At 42.0% G+C, this 20,143-nt stretch overlaps 1 protein-coding gene across 6 annotated transcripts in view; it reads right to left on the reverse strand.

The window, feature by feature from the left end:
* SPATA13 (spermatogenesis associated 13) overlaps positions 1-20,143 on the reverse strand; it is a 334,233-nt gene that overhangs the window by 130,613 nt on the left and 183,477 nt on the right. The window contains exon 1 of one of the 6 annotated variants that reach the window (XM_013046787.2): positions 18,406-18,620. The exons of the other annotated variants lie outside the window; for them this stretch is intronic. The gene's annotated coding sequence lies outside the window, so the exon portion shown is untranslated. Of the gene's footprint in view, positions 1-18,405; positions 18,621-20,143 lie in introns of those variants that run through there. 6 annotated transcript variants of the gene reach the window in all.

The following is a 20,143-nucleotide window of genomic DNA, read 5'->3' on the forward strand; positions in this document are numbered from 1 at the left end:
AATTATTCAGCAATTCTGGGGCGCCTGGGTGGCTCAGTGGGTTAAAGCCTCTGCCTTCGGCTCAGGTCGTGATTCCAGGGTCCTGGGATTGAGCCCCGCATCAGGCTCTCTGCTCAGTGGAGAGCCTGCTTCCCCCTCTCTCTCTGCCTGCCTCTCTGCCTACTTGTGATCTCTGTCTGTCAAATAAATAAATAAAATCTTAAAAAAAAAAAAAAAGAAAAGAAAGAAATTATTCAGCAATTCCAATTATACAAACCCAAAAGAACTGAAAGCACGATTTCAAAGAGACATTTGTACTCCCTTGCTCACAGCACCATTATTCCCCATAGCCAAAAGGTGAAAGTAACTGAAATGTCCAACAGTAGAATGGGTAAAGAAAATGTGCCATATACATACAATGGCATATTATTCCATCTTAAAAATGAAGGAAATTTTGACATATGATACAGCATGGATGAACCTTGAGGACACTCTAAGTGAAATAAGCTAGTCACAAAAATACGAATACTTTATGCTTCAACTGACACAGGTATTTATAATAGTCAAAATCATAAAGAACTTGTGGTATAATGTACTAATGGCTGCCAGGGGCTGGGAACAGAGGATATGGGGAGTTACTGTTTAGCAGGTACACAGTTTCAGCTCCACAAGATGGAAAGGGTGATGGGGACAGATGGCGGTAATGGCTGTACTTCAGTGTGAACATACTTACTACTACTGAACTGTATGCTTTAAAGTGGCTATGATGGACAATTTTAATATGTGAATTTTACCACAATTTTTAAAAATATGCACAAGTGTTGGTAAGGAAGTGGAGAAATTGGAATCCCCATATATTGCTGGTGGGAAGGTAAAATAGTGCAGTCTCTGTGAAATAGTTTGACGGTTCCTCAAAAGGTCAAACATTGAGTTACCAAGTATCCAAGCAATGTCAGTTTTACCCCAGGGAAGTAAAAACACAGGTCTACAGGAATATATGGACACACATGTTCATAGCAGCACTGTCCGTAAGAGCCAAGAACTATAAACAACCCAAATGGCCATAAACCAGTGAACAAATGCAATGTGATATATACATGAAATGGAAGGTTATTCACTACTCAAGAGAAATGAAGGACTCAGAATACTTACAAGCACAAACCCTGAAATGCCATGCTGACTGGAAAAAAAAAAAAAAAACAAAGGCCACATAGTGTATGATTCCTTATACAAAATGTCTAGAAAAGGCAGATCTATAGTGACAGAATGTAGATTAAGTCATTGCCAAGGCCTAGGAGTTTAGGGGAAATGAGGAGTGACTACTAATAGGGACAGATTTCCCTTCTAGGGTGATGAAAATATTCTAAAATTGACCGTGGTGATAATTGGCATGACTTCATGACTATTCTAACAACACCTCAGTTTTACACTTTAAATGAACGAACTAGATGGTATGTTAATTACATTTCCATAAAGCTGTTTTAAAAATAAATAAATAAGGCTAGTTGCTTTGCTATGGTATCAACTCGTTCTTAATCTGGACAAAAGGCACTAACAGCCAGGAACGGTACCGTATGAACTGCTGGGTTATAATCTCACTCTGCCATTAGGCAGAATGTAGCTGCTTGGGTCATTATTTAAACTTTCTGATCTTTAATTTGTGCATCTTTTTATATGGATTAATAATACTTTCCTACCAATGCATGGCACATAGTAAGCTCATTTACAGTACTTGTTATTAGTAAATGCTTTTAATAATTCTGTATAAGTAATATCTTGTCTAGTTAAAAAAGCTCTTACTGTCAGAAGACAGATGTATATTCCTCAGAAGTATCAAAACAATCTCTACTCATGGCAGTCATAAGATAAAGGAGCTCAATAAGTCAATGAACATTATTGTTCACTGCTGTTAATTCAACAAACATTTTTTAAGAGCATGCTCAGGTAGCAAAGCTTTGGTTTTGGGTTAAATTTCCTAGTGCCCACACCTTGTTTGGCCTACATAGGGGATTTTTCTTAAACCGAATTAATTAGCAATATTTAAGAAGAGAGAGATTTCACTTAGAATGCAGGATTCTGGATTCTCTTGGAAAATAGGAGGGTTTAACACTGGGCCACGTTCCCACTGGATCCTATAGGTGGAACTTACAGAGTTTCCATGTGAGACTGCATAGCTCTTGTGTTACCTGCCTGGCCCCAAATGCCATAAACATTTGCAGTATCTGGGCTGTCACAGACTGGAGATACAGATGTAAATCAGCCACAGCTATCAATCTTCAGGAGCTCACAGACTAGCATGTTATAACGAAAACAGCTATAATAAGTAGCTAGGTCACTTATTATCAGCCAGACCCATTTTATAGAAAAGGAAACAATTAGGCTCAAAGAAGTTATGTGATTTACAGAAGGAAAACCATATCAGCCTCACTAACTGATACATGCCTAAATTATTATAAAAGTATCTAACCACTTTCTCCAAACATCTACAAGAATGAAATGCAACAGTTAAAAGTAATGGTGAATCAGGGAAGTAATGTTCAGGACCGCCATGCTTTGATTAACTACCACTTTCAACATTTTTTTATACAAGAAAGGAGGAGACTTGTTAATAAAGTGATACAAAATGAAGCAGGAGCTTATTATTCATTAATAATTAATAGCTTATCGGGATGCCTGGGTGGTTCAGTGGGTTAAGCCTTTACACCTTCTGCTCAGGTCATGGTTTCAGGGTCCTGGGATTGAGCCCCTCATCGGACTCTCTGCTCAGCAGGGAGCCTGCTTCCTCCTCTCTCTCTCTGCCTGCCTCTCTGCCTACTTGTGATCTCTCTCTCTGTCAAATAAATAAATAAAATCTTTAAAAAAAAATATTTAAGAGCTTAACAACCAAACACCTATCATTTGTTCTGATATATGAAGCTTCTTCAGAAAATTACCAGACTCCATTTTCACAGAAAACACAGTAATTAAAGAGCCCCAAGGTGAGAGAAGGAAGATTGAGGATCATTTCTAGGAATCATGCCAGGTTCCTGTGTGTTTAATCTGTCCTTGGACTGACCTGGCCCCATTAATCAAAGCAACTGGTTGTCTGGGAAAATAACATGTTTTCTGATCTGAAAAACAGATATTAAAGGGAAACTATGATGTAATGAAGAAAAAGAAAGCAAAGACTATAATAAATTCAACTATATTTTCTCGCTTTCTGTGGTGTTACGTGAAAAGTAATGGACCAAGGTCTTTATTGCCCTTCTGTAACTGTACCTGGTTGAACAGGTTAAACTAATAGATGTGTTTACAAAACAATGTGGAATAATTTCAGTATTTGATACCGCTACTAGACCTGTTTACATTTAAGTTCAACATGACTTACACATTCTTTATAAAACTGTGTTCTTAAAAAAAGATGTAAAGAAAAAATTTTCCATTATACATGGAAGCTTCTTTTTCTTAAAAAATAAAACACAAAGATGAATATAAGTTCAAGAAATTTACATCTGGCCTCTATCTTTATATCAGGCTTAAGATAAGGGGCTGAACGAACCCAGACCCTCTGTACCCATTTCAGTGCCTGGCACACAGGAGACATGCAAGAAATACCAGGCTTTAATTGAAAGCCACTAGGTAACCATGTAATAAAACATACTTCTCTTACAAAACATTTTTAATATTATTTTTCAAATTTAAATGTATAGGCTATGAAACTATAATAATATTCAAGGCTGAATTTATTCTTATGTTTCCTAGATGTCGGTCTTAAGCCATTGGGATTTCTAGGTTTTCCTTCTGTGGGAGAATAAAGGATACTTAAGTCCGTGTTGCTCTAGTTTATTTTTATAACCTCAGGAACTAGTGCCACGTCAGGAATAGAGAAGTTACACAACAAATGTTTTAGAATAAATTAGTCTAGCTTTTATATTAATAAGCTACTTCTCTGCTCTGGATCTAATTAAAGTAATGATTAAGTAAGCACTTAGTACACAATAAGTTAGTTAACTCATAAATACTATTCAACAAGAAGTAATCCAAACAAACTTAAAACACACACTTTTTTCCCTGTCCTGGTTGGCAACTTTAGCTGTCTGACCTTTGATTTTCAGATTAAGCTTGGTTTTCTTCAGACTTTCTAATTCTAAAACAATGGTTTGAAGAAATGGCCCTCTAGTAATTATATTTTCAGAATATAAACTACTCTCTCCTTGGATAGTTGTCAAAGTTACCTTAAACTGGCAATATAGACTCGGTCTCCGTATTTTTGCTGGACAGTATGACTTCAAATTCTCTGCTATCTAATCCTTATAACACCCCCTCCATTACCAGAAAAAAAGAAGAAGAAAACAAAAAACAGCTACTACCAACACCACTACAACACTCCATTACAGGAGTATCAACATCAAACAAAAGGATGAGACATTTATAGCACACTCCATCCTACAACAGCAGAATATATATTCTTGTTCAAGAGTATATGAGAGATATATGAAGACAGACAATATCATGGGCTATAAAACAATCCTCAAAAACATTTTAAAAACTAAAATCATATAGAATGGGGCGCCTGGGTGGCTCAGTGGGTTAAAGCCTCTGCCTTTGCCTTGGGTCATGATCCCAGGGTCCTGGGATCAAGCCCCACATTGAGCTCTCTGCTCAGCAAGGAGCCTGCTTCCTCCTTTCTCTCTGCCTGCTTCTCTGCTTGCTTGTGGTTTCTGTCTGTCAAATAAATAAAAAATCTTTAAAATGAAATAAAATCATATAGAATGTATTCTCCTACCAAAATTGAATAAAGTAGAAGTTAATAAGAGAAAGATAACAGAAAAATCTCCAAATATTTGGAAAGTAAACAAGACACATGTAAATAATCCACAGGTCAAAACAGAAGACAAAGAGAAGTTTTAAAAAACACATTTAACTCAATGCAGATGAAAATGAAATACATTATTATAGGATACACCTAAAGCAGTACTCTGAGGGAAATGTATAGCATGAAATAAATACATATAAAAAGAAGAAACATCTCAAATCAGTAAACTCCCACCTCAAGAACCTAGAATAAGGGCAAAATAAATCCAAAGAAAGAAAAAAGAAGGAAATAACAAAGGTAAGAGCAGATAAAAACAAACTGAAAATAGAAAAATAGAGAAAATCAATTAAACCAAGAGCTGGTTTTTTTAGATTAATAAAGCTCACAAACTTCTAACAAGACTGACAAAGAAAAAAGAAGAAGACACAATATACCAATATCAGTAATGAAACAAGATATCACTATAGACCCCCTCCCCGATATAAAAAGGCCAATAAGGGAATATTACGAACTCTATATACATAAATTTGACAATTTAGACAAAATGGGCCATTTGCTCAAAAAAACACAAACTGCCAAAATTCACACAATATGAAATAGATAGCTTCAACAGCCCTTAACCATTAATAAACTTGAACTTGCAATTTCAAAACTACCAAAAGAGAAATCTCCAGGGCTCAGAGAATCTCACTGAAGTAGTCTACCAAATATTTAAAAAAGAATTAACACCAATTCTACCAATTTCCAGGAAATTAAAGAGTAGGAAATACTTCTCTGGTGTTCCCCCTGCTTGTGTTCCCTCTCTCTCACTCTCTCTTTCTCTCTCTGTCAAATAAATAAATAAAATCTTGGGAAAAAAAATTCAACACCCATTCACCCATTCACCATTTAAAAAACAACAGCAACAACAACAGAATACATGAGAGCTTTTTCAACTTGCATCAACCAAGAGCCTGTGAAAGACAGGGTGCTTTTCTCCTAAGATCAGAAACGAGAGACAAGAATGTTTGCTCTCACCACTCTCTTATACAACATAATGCTAGAAGTTCTAGCCAGTGCAATAAGGCAAGAAAAGGAAATAAAAGGCATATAGATGGGAAAGGCAGAAATTAAACCATCTCTATCTACAGAGGACATGACTGTCTACATAGAAAATCCCAAGGAATATACCAAAAAATTCCTAGAGCTAATGAATGAGTTCTTCTCGGTTGTAGGATATAAGCTAAACATACTAAAAAACCTGCTGTATTTCTATATACAGCAATGAACACATGGCCATCAATATTAAAAATACAAACCATTATGGACCTTGAAAATATTAGGCTATGTAAAATAAGTCAGACATATAAAGACAAACACCAAGATTTCACTCATATGTGAATCTGAACAAACAAGCAAGCAAGTAAGCAAAACAAAAACAAGTTCACAGATATAGAGAACAGATTGGTGGCTACCCGAATGGAAGGTGAGTGGGGTGCAAAAATGGGTGAAGGAGGTCAATTGCATGGTAATGGATGTAGCTAGACTTTTTGCAGTGATCACTTTACAGTGCATACAGATGTCAAACTATAATGTTGCACACTTGAAACTTAGGTAATATTATATACTAATTGTATCTTAATTAAAAAATACAATACTATTTACAGTCAAAAAATGAAATACTTAGGTATAAATCTAAATCATGAACAGGATTTACAGGTGAAGACTACACAATGATGATAAAATCAATGGAAAGATACACTGAGTTTATTGATTGAAAGACTCAACACTAAAGATGCTGATTCTCCCAAAATTCCAGCAAGATTTTTTTATAGATAAGAGATTATTCTAAAATTTATATGGAAAGGGAAAGGAGCTAGGATTGCTAAAACAATTTTGAAAAAATGAGAGGAATCAGTCCATCCAACTTCAAGACTCATAACTACAGGAATCAAGACTGTGATGATGGCTGAGGTATAACACAGTCCAACTGGACAGAAAAGAGAACCCAGAGAAATACCTACATAAATATACCCACTTACCTTTTATAAAGGTACAAAGCAACTGATGGAAGAGGGATAGCCTTCTCAACAAAAAAGTGCTGGAGCAACTCGACATCCACAGGCAAACCAAAACAAAATAAATAAACAAAACCACCAAGATCATGACCTAAATCTCACACCTTATACAAAAACTCAAAAGGTTTATAAATTTAAAGATTTTATTTGTTTATTTGTCTCAGAGAGAGGGAGAGGGCACACACAAGCAGGGGGAGCAGCAGGCAGAAGAAGAAGCAGGCTCCCCACTGAGCGAGGAACCCAACATGGGACTTGATCCCAGGACTCAGGGATCATAACCCCAGCTGGCCAAAGACAGAGGTTTAACTGACTGAGCTACCGAGGTATTCTGAAATGATCACAAATTTAAGTTTAAAATGTAAAACTATAAGACTTAAAAAAATAGAAGACATGGGGCGCCTGGGTGGCTCAGTGGGTTAAAGCCTCTGCCTTCAGCTCAGGTCATGATCCCAGGGTCCTGGTATCGAGCCCCGCATCAGGCTCCCTCCCTCCCTCCCTCCCTCCCTGCTTCCTACTCCGTCTCTGCCTGCCTCTCTGCCCACTTGTGATCTCTGTCTATCAAATAAATAAATAAAATCTTAAAATATATATATATATATATATATATTTTAAAAAAAGAAGACAATCTTTGAATAATTCTTTTTCTTAGACTTGACATGAAAAATATGATCCATAAAAGGGAAAACAAATCAATAAATTGGACCTCATCAGAATTAAAAACTTCTGTTCTGCAGAGAACCTGGTTACAAGCTAAAAGGGAAAACTAATCAGAACACAGATTTGCAAACCGCATGTCTAAAGAAGAACTAGTATCTTCAGAAAATTATGCTGAGAAAAGAAGTCCTAAACATAGTATGTTCCAATTTTATAAAATTTTTTAAATGACAGAATTATATGGAGAACAATTAGTGGCTGCTAAAGAGGGAAAGGAAGGAGTACGGACAGGAGGGAAGTGGGTATGGCCATAAAAGGACAACATGAGGGATCTTCGTGGTGATGGGAAATATCTGTATCTTGACTGTATCAATGTCAATATCCTAGTTGTGATGTTGTACTCGATCATATAAATATCACTGTACTACATCATGCATGTATATCTATAATTATTTCAAAATGAAAAGTTCAATTAAAATTAATAAACAAGAATTTAAAACTCTCCACAAATACAATTATATATTGCCTTAACTCTCAAATCCCCACTCCCTTCTTCAGCAAACTCCTGCCTCTTCTGTGTCAGATATCCACTTTTACCAACCTTACTCTAGTTAATGAAAACAACCTATGTACCATCGTCTTCCACACAGCCAATTATTGGAATCTGGGTGTGCATTTGGCTGAATATCCCCACAATGGATGCAGAGGAGGTCAGCAGGAAAGCCTAGGACCAACACCAGCAGTCTGTATAATTCTGGCACAGGTTACCCAGTCGGGCACCAGCAAGAAGGTGTGGCCACCTGCCTGTTAGGCTGTGGGTAATTATCAGCCCTCTCTATACTGCTTCCTTTGAAGCCATTCACCTAACCCTTGGAACACTTCCACTGTTATCTGTATCACACCATGGGAGAAGCAAGCGGCATTGCAGTCATAACACCACCCAGCAGACACATCAGTGACAGACAGCCGTCCCAGCACCAATTCTCCTTATTTATCTTCCACATGAAAGCAGCAGATGCCATCAGATCTTCTCTGTGGGTTCCGAGATGAAGATCACTACTTCATCATCTTCCTTCCCCTCTTGCCAAATGGCGGCCCTGAAAACATGAGGCAGCCAATGGGCAATGCTTCCCAAGTCCCTTTGCCCTCAGGTGACACAACAGTCACTTCCTTGGGAATCTGAAACCAACCATAACTCCGGGTGAGCAGTCAGTGAGTGGGGGGTCCTGCCAGCACTCTGAGGAGAGAGCTGTAGGGTTCTCCCTATGGGCACATCTCTTTCCAACTAACAATCCATGAGAAGTGTTTTCTAAGCTCATTCTGACTCCTGCAGCGATGACTTTACACAAGGCAGAGGAAGAATTTGTAAAGAGGCAAGAATTTGTAAAGAGAAGACCAGTCATAACTGGTCACAGGGGGATCCAGTAGTCTTTAAAGGAGCACATAAAAGTACATCCCCGGTGTACTTTTGTGACAGTGACAAAGACACATGCTTGCAAAAGGTTTGTGGGTTTTTTTCAAATCTTCTCTCACTAATGACTAAGATGCTTCCCAGGTCTTTCCAGGTGACCTGGACATACACAGAGAAGGTGGCTGTCCCAGCTCAGTACGATGAGAGCCTGGGAACCCTCCTGCTGAGCCAGGTCTCCTTTCACAATGTTCTTTATCCCAGACTGATCTGCACAGATACCCACTATCTTCATCTCAGAAGAAAAGTGTTCCAAGTGACACAAAGGGCTCTTAAAAATCCCCAACCTCCATTGTGTACGGAGGAAGACCTGGCCTCTACAGAGATGGCTTTCCAGGAAAGCCAAGAAAACAACACTGTCCTACTGACAACAGGCCATTTCCTTCTTCCTTGAGAGATTCTTCATCCCAGCAGGAAAGGAAATCTAAGAGACTGGCAGCATCGGCCCATAAAAATGAAAAAAGGGTATTCAACTCCTATACTACAAAATCAACAAAACTGTAATCATCTACTTGAATAATTTCAATTCGGTAGTCCAGCATGCACCAAAATTTAATAAACCACTTTGCTTTAGAATAATTGTCACATGGGGTTTGATTTAATTAATCTCAGCAGGCTTGAAAATAGCCCCCAGGAAGTCAATGCGATCAACTTCCCTCAATTGTGCTAGAATGAAAATGTAAGTTAACTATGCTACCAAATCAAGACATATTTAGGCAGGGGTGGCGATTTTCTGTGCTCTGACCTATCTACCTGTAAGCACTGACCTTGTAATGCTTGATCAGTCTCGCTTCTATGTACCAGGAAGGCTTCTGGCTCAGTACCCTTTCAGGGTGAGCACCTTGTATGAGGGGTCAGATTAGAAATAAAGATTAGGGAAAAGCAGAAAGAGTTCTTGCTTCCTCCTCCATGTTTCTTCTATGTTAGAAGGAAAGCAGACCCCATTCTCAGAGCCCAGGGTATTTTTCCTAATTCTGACTGGAGTTAAGAGAAGACCAGATGATCTTCCGGCAGCACTGCTGACAGGCAGAAGAAAGCATACTTACCCTCTCCCTTCTGAGTGTCACTGCCCTCGAAGAGGATTCCAGCCCAGAGAGCAAAGCCGAGAGGAAGTGAATCTTCATCACTCTCCTCCCATCCAAGAGTGAGATCTAATGAGAAAAGGTGAGACTCGCAGGGGGCAGGAGGGCTAAGCTCTGCCAGAGTTACAACTTAGACTTGACCCTGTCCATGTGCCCTCAGTACAGTGCCTCACCCTGGCCCAAACTGGGTCTGCATTTATGAATGAATGGTCCCTACGTCTCAAGGAGCAGAGCATTGTCATTATCCAGAAGCCATCCCGACTTGCAGAAGCACAGGATGCTCAGCAAGGTGTGTGTGGCATTTCCAAGTCTAAGCCTGGAGACAAGCACCTGCCTCCAGGCGACTCAACACTGAGCAAGAGCTGTTTATACCAACGCCGGGTGGTAAGGACCGCACTTGGAGATACAAATACGACCCAGAAAGCCTGATTCCACAAGCTGCACATTTACAAATCACTTGTCTTACCCACACCTTTGCATGACTTGCCATTAAAAAACTAAGAGTTCAAGAGAAGCTGCCACTTTCCTTATTCACAATTCCACAATCCAGAATTCATTCATTTACTTAGTGAGGCCAGGAGTCTAAGACTCAACTTAGAAGGGAACTTTATGTAATGAGGAGCTCACTCTATGTCACACTGTCAGAACACAGTATGTGGTTTTGGCTCCAGCATATACACCCTCCCCTACACACACACACACACACACACACACAAAAGTACATGTGCACAAGCACACCACAGATCATAGCCAGGAACCGAAGCTGGCACGTAAAGTACGCAATCCTTTTCCAGGAAGTACAGGACACAATAGTTTTGGAGAAGTGGCCTAAGGTCACAGAGAGCGGTCTTTAATGGTAGATCTGAAACCGGATTTGGTAAAACAAGTAGGCTCCTCAGTTAAGACGAGCCAAGCAATCACTGGGGAAGTTTAGATTTGTTTCAGAAAACTCAAAGGCAGAGAAAACAGGTCTAGCAGATTTTAAAACATACCATTTTAGAGAATATTTTGCTTATTTTTCCTAGCGCATTTCAGATTGTTAACCTCAAATGTTTAAAACCTAAATGTACTTCGAACTGTTCTCATTTTGAATATATAATCCTTCCGAATAGAACTAAAGCTTGTAGATATTAATATAGCCTCGCCTTCTTTACTGTTTTCAATGAGGACTTGGGGGATGTTATTTCAGAAGGATCCATGGAACATTTAAGCAAGGGCAAGTCCTTTGAAGGCCTGTATTTCTAAAGCCTATTCAGTCCGAGAGTAACTGCAGTGATAATGGTAAGACCACACAATGGAGGCTAGTCTTTACCATAATACTGAGCCACTTGTGTGCTGGCTCTACGAAAGTTTCCCCAGTGGTAGGTTTTCACTTAGTAATCGGGCAGCAGAACAAATATAGTGAATCAATTATTTCCATTTGCAGCACACACTTAAATGTCCCAGGGCCAATCTCACAGTAAACACCAATTACTTGCATGCCTGACACAGAAAACAAAACCAAACATGTATTCTTTTTCACAGAAAGAGCACAAATCAGAAACCTGAGATATGAATTCACTTATTTCTCATTTCTTTGTTTAGTTTGGCCACACTAAGAGGACTGGTTGTAGACTGAAAGATAGGACTAACCCACAGAACTCAATCTGCATCACCCATTTCCTTCTGAGGGTACTAACTATTGCTCACTTACTCAAGCCTCCTGGTCCCAGGCAACCTACATTTTAATAACTTGCCAGGATAAATGAGAATAATTGTTGCATGGGGTTTGGCTTAATTAATCTCAGCAGGCTTCGAGGAAGGCCCATGAAGTCACCAGGAAAAATGTCCTTCAGATGTTCCATTATTAAAAGTGGAAGAATTGTGTCACCAAAAAAGACAGGTATAGAAAAGACTGCAGTTATAAATCAAAACCGAAATACTTACACATGCTGATAGAGACAGAGACATGTTTGTCCCTCCAAAGGAGGAAGGGAAGAAATAAACTTGCTAGCTTGGCTCTTTTGGTACAAAGCAGGTACTTATCAATAGTTGTCAAATTAATAAAACAATGAATAAACGTTGATTTAATGTATGTGACAAGACAGGGCATGCAAAAAGATTATACATCTTTTCAAGTAATGGTTAGAAATACATAATTTAGGACATAGTGACATTTAGATCCCAGAAAATAGAACCATGCCAAAGAGATGAAGTCTAAAGATTTATTCCAGGTTTGAAAACTGGCATTTAGGTACAAATGACAGATTAGAACTGGTACAAAATAAACTGGGTTCAGATCCCAACTCTGCTGCTTGCTAACTCTGTGACCTTGGGAAGGCATTTACCGCTCTGTGTTTCAATTGCCTTATCTGAAAAACGTAGACAGTAATGGTCCCCAAATATTAAGTACTCCCCACCCATGTTGTAAAGCATTGCTACTTCATGATTTTAGAATGGTTATATTCCAAAAATTGGAGTTTTTCCATAGAGAATTGGGAAAATGGTGCCCTGGGCTGAGAAGGCTGTGGGGGAGGACACACTCTGTTTACAGCATGACCCTTGCAAAGAGAGGGCTTAGAGAATTAGATGTGGAGATCCATGGCACTGGATCACCTCTCAACTCTCAGAACAAAAGACGGGACCACCAGAGATTTCCAAACCAACAGGCATTTGACAATTAACAAGTATTCATCAAACAACTGAAATGGCTCACTTTCCCCTCTTGTTGCCATAAAACCATCAGAGTCTCCTCCAGCACATGTTTACGAAGCAATTATTGCGCCAGGCACTCTGCTAAGCAAGAGTGGACTCATTTCATCCTCCCAACAGCTGAGCACAGTGATTCCCAAACCTCCCTGCACATGGGAAGCTGCTAAAAATTTCAATGCTTAGGTCACACCCAAAACCAATCATAGTATTTGGGGAGGGAGTAGGAATCAACTTAAAAAAAAAAAAAAACCTGGCTAATTCAAATGTGCAGTGAAGTTTGAAATGCTACCAAAAGGCTGGGTATTGTTCCCACCTACATTTTTCAGATAAGGCAACTGAGGCACAGAGAGGGTAATTAATACCTTCCCAAGGTCACATAGCAGAGTTAGGATCGGAACTCAGTTTGACTACTGCCAACACTAAAAATCAGGAAAGATGGAGGTGTTACAGAAATAATATAAAACACTAATGGGCAATGAAATGAAGTGGGGGGCGGGGAGAAATTGTGAGAAAGTACATACACTTGGCAAAGAGATGCAGGACATGTGGACAGCTGTGGACTTGAGGAAAATCCTACCCAATCCAACCAGGTAGGAACAGAGTTTTCACTCTCTGAAAACCTTATCGTGTAGCCATGAAGAATAACTATTTAGGACCTCCTGAAAGCACATGTACTAGAACAGTGCTTCTCAAACTCTGGACCTCTGCAGCTCTCCATAGGTCTGAGAGAAAGCCCTAGAATTTGCTCTTCCAACAAATCCCCAAGTGATACTCAGGCCAAACCACTGCTCTAGACAAACAACAGTCATAAATGATAAGCTGGGAGCTATGCCATGCAGAAGTGTTCAGAGTCCCTAGGGTCCCGGAGCTAAAGTCTGTCTCCCCACCTGTGCTTACTCAATCTGGCTGAATCCACCTGCATTATGCCTCCCTCTGTCAGCTCCTTCCCCAATCTGCTCATCCCATTCAGCCCAGGCTGTAGCTAACTCCTCCTCCAGGAAGGCTTCATGGATCCTAGATCTCTCATGGGCTCCCTAAATCCACTCCTCACAAACTGATCACTATATCTGCTACACATTTTAAGACTTTCCTTTCACACATCTACCTCCCCCACTGACAGGAATGTGAGGCTCCTTGAGGACCACAGCTGTTTCTGAGGACTCTTTCCATCTTCTCCATCTGGCACAGGCCTGGCACATAAAAGATACACTATAAGCATGCACATGTGAGCACGCCATTCTACCAGGAAGGGTGGGAATGGAGCAAGTAGAAGCAAGACTCAAGTAGGAGCTGGTTTTCTCAGAGCTATAGCTGATTTCAGTGTATAAGCTGGATGTGTCTCAACATACATGTGTAAGTTGTTTCAGGACTCAGGACTCCATCTCTCACCATACACGGTAGTTAAATACTAGGGCCTGACCTCAGAAATGTGTTTAATGTGACTGAATTGTAATTTTAACACTCAAGTACAAGACTGCTCACTGTTTATATAGAACGATAATTTCTACAAAAGACTGTGATCAAAGTTCCAGTAGCAGGAACATATCTCATTCCCCGCCTCCTGTCCCTCCGTTTTAAGACAATAAAATCCTGGACTCGCCCTCCCAAAGATATTATGAGTCAGGCACACGGTCCCTGAAATTACAATGTTGAGTTCTCATTTCTTCCACAATGATACAGAGTGGTTCTACTGCAGGGAAACAGGCAGAGGTTATATCTGACCAAGAAATCTAGTCCTTTAAGGTCTGGTGAAGATGGGGTAACAATTGTGTTTCCAGGACATTTGAATATTAGGGCAAAAGCATGCGGTATTACCTGCATCCACAAATGTGGACATTCTGACCACAGTCACTGCCACGTATTAGAAATCTGTATCATCCTCTTTCCATTCGTGGCATGGCAGCAGCTCCCAGAGCCCTCTCAGGCAATGACAAAGCGCCATGTACATCCCAAGTGAGACAGACAGGGATGGGCCCTGAAACTCTTATGAGCCTGCCCCTCCCCCCCAATTGCAGATGCAATGTTACATCTGCAGTTCACCAAACAGGAACCATCTAGTTCGGAAAAGCCTCTGCAAAAGAGTGTAGCCAAAGGGAGTTACAAGGGACAGAGGAGACAGACACATGGAAGCATATACTCAGATCTCCTGAGCCAGGCAGCCCAGTGCTCCAATCTCATCCTTGTCACTTACTATGAGGCTTTGGCCATGAAAAAGTCCTTCACCTCCATTTTCTCAGCTGTTAAAGGGGAGCAGAGAAATCTAATTTGCTCTTTAGTTAGAATGATCCTCATCTCAACCACAGAACACAGATAAATACTTGAGATAACTACTGTACCCTCAATTCTCCCAAGGATGGAACCTTAACTGCCCTTCTCATTCTAGAAGCATCAGAGAAGTTAATTACATATGACGTGTACCTTAGGGCATTAGGGTTTAATTCTGTCAAGAAAGACTGATACAGAATGAGTTAAGCAGCATGGGTAAATACTACCCTCTAGGTTCCCGGAGGGTTCCTGGAGGGAAGGAATTAAATAGAAAGGTAGGAGCTGGGAATCAGGGGGGCTTAGGTGGGAGTCCCAGTCCAAGAAAAGGGGGAGAGCATGGCAGAGCCAACACAGAAAGAAAAGCTAACCTGACACGCTCTGTCCCCTTCACTTGTTTCATGTGAGATGCAAGGATGAAGGAAATCATATGAGCACTTTGTGCCTAATGCATTTGTCTGCAAATGGAAAATACAATTAAACATTACAGTTACTGATCTTCAAACGCCCACGTATTACATGATTTGCCTCTAGAAAGCAATGTACATTTGGTGTTCCTTCCTGATGTTTTGGAAATAACAAAATTACTTTTCTAAATCCTCTGAATTTATACTTCCATGATTTTATGATCCCATTTATGCCATTACATATTTCAAAAGCAAACATTTTAAGTGTTTAGCTTTCAGACCCAAAAAAAACAAACCCAGAAAACCCTGACAATTTCTATTTTAAATGAATCCTTCCAGAACCTCTTAGCTCAGGAAAGGAAGAGGAAAGAAGGCTCATTGTTTTCAGCAGCAAGCAGACAGATCAACCCACCAAGCTGTACAGCCAGTCATGAGGAGCCCTGGACCAAAGATCAACAGATCTGGGATCTAAGCTCAGGTCTCCTAGCCTTTGGAGACTACTGCTTTCCCTTGGAGACGTCATTTTACTTCTCTGGGTCAGTTTCCTCATCTGTGGAGCGTAAGATCCCTTCAAGCTATCAAAGTATAAAACTTTACCTACACGCTGCCTCAGTAGCTGCAAAAGAGGAAATATTTGCCTCCAACTTTCAGGATGGTAAAGACCACCTAGGAAATATTTGAACAAGCTTTTGAGATTACATAATGAAATAGAAATAAATGAGACTCATAAAATCACAGGGCTATCAGGGGGGCCCTAGAGGTCTGACCAACTAGTCAAAGTGAATCTCAAATTCCCAATGCACAGGAGACTGCTGGCGATTATCTCTCTTCCAGCCTTCCTGTAGCTAAGGGGACCAATGTATTCTCTTTAGGAAGCCAACTGAAAGAAAGCCTGAATTGACAGTCAGCCCAGACAGTGTCCCCAATCTTTCCAAAGGACATCAGGCATTGGATTTTCCCCCTGCACTGTTCTATAGGTATAGATAATATGCCCTCAATTGTTGTAAACTGCAGACTAAATAAAAGGTGCAATTCATGACCTTATTCCCAAAACCAAATCCCAACCTATGTCTGAGTTCAGTAGTTCCTATAGCATAGAAGTTCAGCACCTGGCAAGAAGGGCTCTGCCACTAGAGAGCCTTGAGAAATTGGGCCTGTCACTTGTCAGCCTCTCTTGTCTCATCTGTAAAATGGGGAAAGTAATAGTATCTACATTTCAGGGATGTGAGGAGGATTAATGAGGTATTAGAGCATGTAAATCCCTCAGAAGAGAGCCCGGCCCAGACTAACTGTTTGATAAGTATATTCAATATTGATATCAATATTAACATAATCCAGTAACTATGTATATGATACTGGAGCAGACTGGAAGGTCCTGAAATCCAGGGTACTCCTGGGGAAAGGCAGAGGCTCCCTCCCTCCACCTTCGGACCCTTTTCAGGCAGTCTGAAATTAAGATGTCTGCAACCTAATGGAGGACTGATTGTAAAAGAGGAAAGGGAACCTAGGAAGGGTGGTGGCGTAGAAAATTCACAACCAAAGGAACTGAAACAAGGTGTGCTGTAAAGGCAGCAGCAGGGAAAGCATTTGTGGAGAAGTAGGTAAAAGGCAAGAAAGCACCATGTGGGAGAAATTGGGAAGAGAAGCAACACATGTGCACGTGTACGTGCACAGCACAAATAAAAAAACAGATAATCATCCTGGTTGGAAGATGGCAAATTTTGGGTCCGAAGGAGGTCACTGAAAATTACAATATCGTATAAAAACCAGTCACATAAAACTCTATAAAGGATGTGGGGGCAGAGAACAAGGGTAGCACAGGGAGGAGTGCATAATTAACAGGCACCAGGAGAACAATGGAATGAGGAGGTATGCAAGTTGGGGGACATGAAGAAAAGGTGCATTTGTTATGAATGGTGCACAAATAAAATGGAGTGAGATTTCTGTGCCTGTTAGCAAAGGGAAGCAAAGAACTGGGAGATCTGAAGGGAGGTTGTGGGAATGAAAACACCAGGCAACACAAAAAATAGGAGGAGCAGAGAAAACCTGGGAGGGGGGGGTGTTGATTTTTGGATAGTCTCGATAATAAGTGTTCACTAAATTCAAATTATTGTTCTATTACCAACACTATCATCCAGTGAGGCGAAGCAACTAGCCGGAGTTTTTTTGTTTGTTGGTTTGGTTTGGTTTGTTTTTTCGCGTTTGGAGGGAGGGGAAATTTGTTGAGGCTCTGTAACTTTACACAGTCAAATGGGTGGCCCGCCAGCCAGCCCAGGTCACCTGAGTTCCCCCTGACGTGAGCAGCACTGCTGGTGTCTACCTTCCTGGAGCTAGTATGCAAATGCCCGCACCACGTCAACCACAGCTGGAACCAAGCCGACTCCGGCAAACCTTCCAATTCAGAGGCGACAGACACCGAGTCCCGGCGGTCTTTCTCGTGAAATGAGACGCAGCTGGGACCTGAGGAGAATCTTGCTTTCAAAACTAAGTTCTCGGACCGCATCCGCTCCATGGCAACCAGCTACAGCAGACCCGGGCCGGTGCCGGTGGCACCGGTGGCGCCACCCGAGGGAGCGGAGCTGTGAAGGGAACACCGGCCGCACCAGGCTCCCCGAACCTTTGTCCGCCCTCCCCGCGCAACCTCGAAGGCCAGGCCCAACGAGTCGGGAGCTTGGGGTAAAGTTTCAGGGTAATCCCCGAACGGGTCGCGCCGGAGACGACCTCTTCCAGGAGCGCCGGCTGCACGCGCTCCCCGGGGTCAACGCCGCTTGCCGAACCTGGGGGTTGGGGGGGTCGCCGAGCAACCACTGCAGGGCACCAACAGGTGGGCAGCTAGGGCTGCCCCGAGAAGCGGCCAGGAGGATGGAGGACGAAGGAGGGCGTCCTCGGGCTTTGAAAGCCGTCGCCTGGGGCTAATTCCTCTCCGCGGTCTCCCGGCTAACAGCCCCAGACGCCTGCCCCCACGCCCCGCGCGCGCCCCGCACAGACGCACGCCGGGGTGCAGCCTCACCTCGTGCGGCTCCCACTCGACGGAGCCTCCAAAGCCAGAGGATCCAAGACGTCCCCGCGACACTGGGCCGGTCCGGGTCCCACGGAGCTCGGAGCACGCCGGGCTCTCGCAGAAGCCTCTGCTCCCGTGCGCTGCCTCTGGGCTGGCGGCGGGCGGGGCGGCTGCCAGAGAAAGCGCGGCGCTGAATCCCGCCCGCGCCGCGGCAGCCGGACTCCCAGGCCACGCCCCCACCCCGCCTCGGGTCACACCCCCAGCCCATTTTAGAGCTACGCCCAAGCCACGCCCCCAACCCGGCTCTCCCTCTACTCTCCTGGCCCCGAGCGCGTTTCCTCTCCAGGCCACGCCCCCGACCCGTTTCGGCCGCGCCTCCAGCCGGGTTCTCTGTCCACTTAGGCCATGCTGCCGACCACACTCATCCTCTGCACCCCGGCCTTGCCACGCCCCCTGCCCGGAGACCCGGCCAAGCCGGTCCCTACCAACATCCCCGCTTCCCCCACCATCTTCCCAGCCTTTCCCAGCCCCTCAAGGCATCCCTCATCTCCCATCAGGATATCCCCCAACCACGCCCCTGGCCCTGCTACACTTCCCCCGCCCCAACTCCTCTTGCCCTCAGCTACACCCCGAGCCCGGCTCTCTTCCAGCCACCCCCAGAGACTACCCCCATACCACCACCCCGGCCGGGTCCTCCTAAGCCAGTCTCTTCCCCTACGCCATCAACCCCCAGCCTCACAAGCCCAGGGTGGGAGGAGCCACCTAGTAGCCCAAGCAACCCCTGGTACCCCAGTCCACTTGCCCCACTTCTGCCTCGGTTTGAAGTTCTCTTTACGCGAAGGAGCAGAGGCTATGCTCACTTCTGAGCAAAGGAAACACTGGGTGCGGATTTTTAAAACTACCCTTCTCCCCAGGAACTAGGGCAAGTCTTATTGTACTGTTTAGTGAAGCCACTCAAAGCACTACCATAACCTTTTCCTTGTGGTCCAAAGGGTAATCAGTAATTTCACATGAAAACCACAGAGGCGAAGCAAGCCCTTCTGTGCGAGGATGTGGACCCCAAACACTCTGTTGATTGTTTACATGCAACTAATGAAACTTGTAAACATATTCTTTTAATAAGTGCCAGTTTTTAGATAATTCATTTAAACGGTTATTATCCACCAACACTACTTTAAACGTGGATTATTTTTATAATCAAAGAACCATAACTTTTTTTAAACTAAAAAACATAAAACGATTAAAGTACCCAATGAGGAGTAAAAATTAACTTTATATATGCTTTTTTAAACAGTGAAAAAACTTCTAAATAGTGAAAAAACTTTTTTAAAATAGTAAAAAAAAAAATCAAATGGTGGTTACAAGTGGTTATGCATTTGTCAAAATCCACAGAAAGAGTGAACTGGAATGTAAACCTGTTCATCATAATGTATCAATATTGACTCATCAGTTCTAACAAATGTACCACAGTTACCTAAGATGTCAATGATAGGAGAAACTGGGGGGAGGGAGGGTTAGTATATGGGAGCTCTCCTTTACAGAAAAAAACTTTTCTGTAAACCTAAAACTGCTCTTTAAAAAGTCTATTAATTAAAGCAAACACACCAAAATATTAATGGTAATTAACTCTGAGTGGGGGAAATTTGAACAAATTTTTTTTGTTATGTGAATTTTTATTGAAATCCCCACATTTTTGGCAAAGAGCATATATATTTTTAAAGCAGAAAAAATATTATGCAAGCAAACT

This window comes from Mustela putorius, unplaced genomic scaffold (assembly GCF_011764305.1).
Source record: "Mustela putorius furo isolate JIRA1106 unplaced genomic scaffold, ASM1176430v1.1 tig00004035_pilon_pilon_pilon, whole genome shotgun sequence".
In the NCBI taxonomy this organism is placed as follows: Eukaryota; Metazoa; Chordata; class Mammalia; order Carnivora; family Mustelidae; genus Mustela; species Mustela putorius.